Below are 6,000 nucleotides of genomic sequence, written 5' to 3' on the forward strand. Positions count from 1 at the left end.
GCTTTTAATTCTGATGTTCTACCTTTATCTTGGAGGAGTGGTATAGTGTCTCTGATCCCCAAAAAGGGGGATAGGAACAGCTTAGAAAATTGGAGACCAATTACGCTTCTTAATGTTGATTATAAGATTATGTCAAAAATTTTTGTTAACAGAATGAAGCCGTTTTTGTACAAGGTCATCCATGTGGATCAGGTATGTGGTGTCCCAGGAAGGAGTGTAGCTGAACCTTTAAATGCTATTAGGGACGTCATATGGTATCAGCAAGAGCGGAATCAAAATCTAGCCATTCTATCTCTAGATTTTCATAAAGCGTTCGATAGAGTATCACATTGTTTTTTATGGATGGTTTTACAACGCATGGGTTTTCCTAACATATTTATTAAGCAAATTGCTCTCTTATATAAAGGTTCTTTTAGCAGGATTTTAATAAATGGTTTCCTTACAGATTTTATTAATTTATCATCAGGGGTAAAGCAAGGCTGCCCTCTGTCTCCTATACTGTTTATATGTGCAATAGAACCTCTGTTAAACTTAATAAGGAATGATAAAATAATAAAAGGAGTGCCAGTTCCTGGAGGTAATAATGCCACCCTTAAAGTGTGTGGCTATATGGATGATATTAATGTTTTTTGTGAAAGTGCCTTCTCTTTACAAAGAGTTGTTGATGTTACTGATTTCTTTTGTAAAGCTTCTGCTTTTAAACTTAATTTATCTAAATGTGACTGTTTTTATATAGGTAAATGGGAAAACGTGCAAATACCAAACCTAAAATTACAGTCAGAAAAAATAAAAATCCTTGGAGTCATCTTTGATAAAAATAACAATGGTGAGGAAAGTTGGCTAATGGTAAAAGAAAAGGTAAAGAAAAAGGTAGACTTTTGGTCCCTTAGGAAATTATCCTTAGAAGGTAAAATTTTGGTGATTAAGGCTATGCTAATACCCATTATGCTCTATTTAAATATGATTTATCCTCCTAATGAACTTATGTCTAGGCAACTTCAGAGGATTCTCTTTGAGTTTCTATGGAGTTCTAAAGCAGAAAAATTAAAAAGAGATACTATGTATAAGTCACAAAAAAATGGAGGAAAACAGGTTCCCTGTATTAGAAAATTTTTATACTTAAGGTTTTTTAGTTGGTGTTTTAGGGGACTTTTTATGAAAAGTGTATGGTCCTGTTTTTTAAAGTACTCTGCGGGACATATTTTTAGAAAAAGAGAATGGGTGTTTTTATCATTATCTTCTCCTGTACTTTTAACTCCGCCTAAACATTATGCCATCTTAGAAAAAATTATACGTATGTATAACCTTAAAGACTTTGACTTGTTAACCTTGAGGGATGCTCGCAAGATAGAAGTACAGTTAAATTTGCAAGAAGAAATATGTATGGTCTCTAATTTTTCTTATAATAGGTGTGTACAAATATGGAAAAAGGTAAACGAGCCATATCTTTTTAATGAGCACAAGGATTTAGCATGGATGATTATCCATGAGTGTCTTCCGGTAAGATTTTTCCAATATAGAAGAGGTCTAAATGCTGTATGTGTCTGTCCCCGGGAAAATTGCAATATAGATGAAACTGTTTTGCACCTTTTCTGGAATTGTTATTTTGCACAAAAGGTTTTTAGACTAATTGGTTCTTTATTGAAATTCCTAACAGGTCTAAAAGTTTTAAATCATGAAGTTGTTTTATATGGCAAAAGTGATGGAGTTACGAAAGAAAAAGAGAGAATTTTGTGGATTTTTATCAACTGTACAAAAAATGTATTATGGAAAGTTCGTAATATCCTTGTCTTCAAAAGAGATTTTATTTGTGAAAAAGAATGTTTGAAGATGATATACAGTGAAGTTTACTTGTACTATTTAATTGATAAAAAGAGATATGGGCAGAAAAAAGCATTAGCTATGTGGAATTTACATTTATGGAAAACAGTATTTGATGTATTGTAAACATTTTTTGTGATGTATTTAAGTTTTTGAGTTTTTTCAATAAAAATGTAAAAAAAAAAAAAAAAAAAAAAAAAATCTGTTCTTATCAGTTTAATATCTGATACGTCCCCTATCTGGGGACCATATATTAAATGGATTTTTGAGAACGGGGGCCGATTTCGAAGCTTGCTTCCGTCGCCCTATGCATTGACCCGATATGGCAGTATCTTCGGGTACAGTGCACCACCCCCTTACAGGGTTAAAAAGAAAGATTCCTACTTTCATTGCTACCTGCTTGCTGGCTAGCCAGCTAGCCAGCCCTGTGGGCCTTGCTGCTGCTGCAGCCAAAAAACAAAAGGTGGTGCTGCTGCTGCTTCTGCTGCTTCTGCTTCTGCTTGTGTCTGGCCGCTGTTGGAGCGTCCAGGCACAGGACTTCTGCTGCTGCTGACTAAATGGCCTCCTTAATTGGATCATTTGAGTAGCCAGCACACCTGTGCAGGTAGGGCATGACATGATAGGCAGCTGCCTTGATAGCGGGTGGGTGCTGAATGTTCCTAATTGACAAAATAAGATTAATGCTTATGAAGAAATATAAAATCTCATCCCTTCCCCAATATCGCGCCACACCCCTACCCCTTAATTCCCTGGTTGAACTTGATGGACATATGTCTTTTTTCGACCGTACTAACTATGTAACTATGTAACATAACATGGGGGGGGGGGGGGGGTCTCCTGGCTGTTCACACAGGTGTGTCATTGCTGTACATTGACCATGCATTGCTTCTGTGGTATTGCAAAGGCAAAGACAAATGCTTCCAGCCATCCATTGCACTAATGGATTGGTCATCAGCTGGCTGTCTATGTCCCGCATCAATATAGACCAAAGTACAGAGGGTTAGGCTATGCTATTGTGCACCTACCTGATGCATCAGAAGTTGCGAGGCCCTTGCTAAATTCTGTGCACAGACTTTGAGATCTATACTTTAGACTGTATCTAAACCTGCTCCAACATGGACTGACATTCTGGCCTACTTTCAGCCGATGCGACTTGTCTGTCGCTGAACAGTCGCTTTTTATGTATTCAGCACCTATGTATAATGTTGTAAAAATGCTCTAGAAGCTAAAGTCGCAGAAATGTCACACATATTTGGCCTGCAACTTTCTGTGCGACAAATTCAGACAGGAAAAATCAGTATAAATCCTTAGAAAATTATCCCCCAGTGTCTCCATCTGCTGGCGGTATTGAATAAGCATTGCTGCACTGATGGGGTATGCATTAGACGAAAAAAAAGAAGAAAAAGAAGAATAATACGCCCAGAAAAGAGGCGAAAAGGAGAAAAACGTAAAAAAACGTGAAAAAAAAGTAAGAGGAAGAGAAGGGAAAAAAAGGTGGAAATGGGTTTAAAAGTGATTTCGGCGGAGAATATATATATATATATATATATATATATATATATATATATATATACGCGCACACACACACATATATATAAACGTATTCTCCGTTGAGATATTGCAGCCGCTGCTGTGTCCAGGCCCAGGAGCCTTAGCACTGTGCTGTGATGTCACTCAATACCACTGACATCACTAGGTGTAAACAACATCTCTCCTTTGCTGTGTATGTGACTATGGAGCTGTTTGGTGATGTCGTCTATTATGGCCTTCATAGAAGCAACAGGAGATTGTTGCATCCATCTAGAACCCTCAGAACTACAGTGCTATGATGTCACTCACTTCCACAGGCCTTGCAGAGTGTAAACAACAACAACCCAGCTTTGTTGTGTATGTAACCATAGGGATTTGTGATGTCACCTAGAACCTTCACAGCAGCGACAGCTTTATGAGGAGCATCAGCACTGCTCTGCCTGAGCAGAACCATCACCGCCATAGGTTGTCAAATAACCCGGGTTTAACCCACACAGGTAAGTCCAATGGGGTGCAGGCATGTCCTCTATGCTTACAGCTTCCCGTGGGTGTTGGTTTGATACCGTTTGGGGACAGCCAAGGAGGCATCTGCAGGCAACAAAGGTAGGTGTGTGCTTGTGTGTGTGTTTCCTATGCAGATCCTAAGCCCAGTGTCACATGCAAGTAGGAGGAGTAAGAAGGGTTCCTGGCAAATCCGGGTTATGGATTGCATTTAAAAAGGCCCCGTGGGAGTGCAATGGGCCCCTGTCTTGCTGCTTAGCAATAATGGTATGGGTTTAGGTTCTGCTGTGTGTACTGGTGGTTGACTGCCCCCCAGCCCAGAGTGTGCATGGAAAATTGTCTGGCAGCCTCCCTGACAGCAAGCAGTGATAGTGCCCATGAAGGGCACCTTGTTGGGCCCGCCCCTTTCACGGTTATCGCTTCTCGGCCTTTTGGCTAAGATCAAGTGTAGTATCTGTTCTTATCAGTTTAATATCTGATACGTCCCCTATCTGGGGACCATATATTAAATGGATTTTTGAGAACGGGGGCCGATTTCGAAGCTTGCTTCCGTCGCCCTATGCATTGACCCGATATGGCAGTATCTTCGGGTACAGTGCACCACCCCCTTACAGGGTTAAAAAGAAAGATTCCTACTTTCATTGCTACCTGCTTGCTGGCTAGCCAGCTAGCCAGCCCTGTGGGCCTTGCTGCTGCTGCAGCCAAAAAACAAAAGGTGCTGCTTCTGCTGCTTCTGCTGCTTCTGCTTCTGCTTGTGTCTGGCCGCTGTTGGAGCGTCCAGGCACAGGACTTCTGCTGCTGCTGACTAAATGGCCTCCTTAATTGGATCATTTGAGTAGCCAGCACACCTGTGCAGGTAGGGCATGACATGATAGGCAGCTGCCTTGATAGCGGGTGGGTGCTGAATGTTCCTAATTGACAAAATAAGATTAATGCTTATGAAGAAATATAAAATCTCATCCCTTCCCCAATATCGCGCCACACCCCTACCCCTTAATTCCCTGGTTGAACTTGATGGACATATGTCTTTTTTCGACCGTACTAACTATGTAACTATGTAACATAACATGGGGGGGGGGGGGGTCTCCTGGCTGTTCACACAGGTGTGTCATTGCTGTACATTGACCATGCATTGCTTCTGTGGTATTGCAAAGGCAAAGACAAATGCTTCCAGCCATCCATTGCACTAATGGATTGGTCATCAGCTGGCTGTCTATGTCCCGCATCAATATAGACCAAAGTACAGAGGGTTAGGCTATGCTATTGTGCACCTACCTGATGCATCAGAAGGTGCGAGGCCCTTGCTAAATTCTGTGCACAGACTTTGAGATCTATACTTTAGACTGTATCTAAACCTGCTCCAACATGGACTGACATTCTGGCCTACTTTCAGCCGATGCGACTTGTCTGTCGCTGAACAGTCGCTTTTTATGTATTCAGCACCTATGTATAATGTTGTAAAAATGCTCTAGAAGCTAAAGTCGCAGAAATGTCACACATATTTGGCCTGCAACTTTCTGTGCGACAAATTCAGACAGGAAAAATCAGTATAAATCCTTAGAAAATTATCCCCCAGTGTCTCCATCTGCTGGCGGTATTGAATAAGCATTGCTGCACTGATGGGGTATGCATTAGACGAAAAAAAAGAAGAAAAAGAAGAATAATACGCCCAGAAAAGAGGCGAAAAGGAGAAAAACGTAAAAAAACGTGAAAAAAAAGTAAGAGGAAGAGAAGGGAAAAAAAGGTGGAAATGGGTTTAAAAGTGATTTCGGCGGAGAAATATATATATATATATATATATATATATATATATATATATATATATATACGCGCACACACACACATATATATAAACGTATTCTCCGTTGAGATATTGCAGCCGCTGCTGTGTCCAGGCCCAGGAGCCTTAGCACTGTGCTGTGATGTCACTCAATACCACTGACATCACTAGGTGTAAACAACATCTCTCCTTTGCTGTGTATGTGACTATGGAGCTGTTTGGTGATGTCGTCTATTATGGCCTTCAATAGAAGCAACAGGAGATTGTTGCATCCATCTAGAACCCTCAGAACTACAGTGCTATGATGTCACTCACTTCCACAGGCCTTGCAGACTGTAAACAACAACAACCCAGCTTTGTTGTGTATG

At 40.5% G+C, this 6,000-nt stretch overlaps 1 non-coding gene and 1 pseudogene across 1 annotated transcript; both read left to right on the forward strand.

Moving 5' to 3' along the window:
* The first annotated feature begins 1,974 nt into the window (after positions 1 to 1,974).
* LOC130312772 (U2 spliceosomal RNA) lies at positions 1,975 to 2,175 on the forward strand (annotated as a pseudogene).
* A 2,092-nt stretch (positions 2,176 to 4,267) lies between these two features.
* LOC130312758 (U2 spliceosomal RNA) lies at positions 4,268 to 4,458 on the forward strand. The gene has a single exon (XR_008860845.1). It is a non-coding gene; the product is annotated as a U2 spliceosomal RNA (small nuclear RNA).
* Positions 4,459 to 6,000: the final 1,542 nt, after the last annotated feature.

Source organism: Hyla sarda, unplaced genomic scaffold (assembly GCF_029499605.1).
Source record: "Hyla sarda isolate aHylSar1 unplaced genomic scaffold, aHylSar1.hap1 scaffold_1726, whole genome shotgun sequence".
Lineage (NCBI taxonomy): Eukaryota > Metazoa > Chordata > Amphibia > Anura > Hylidae > Hyla > Hyla sarda.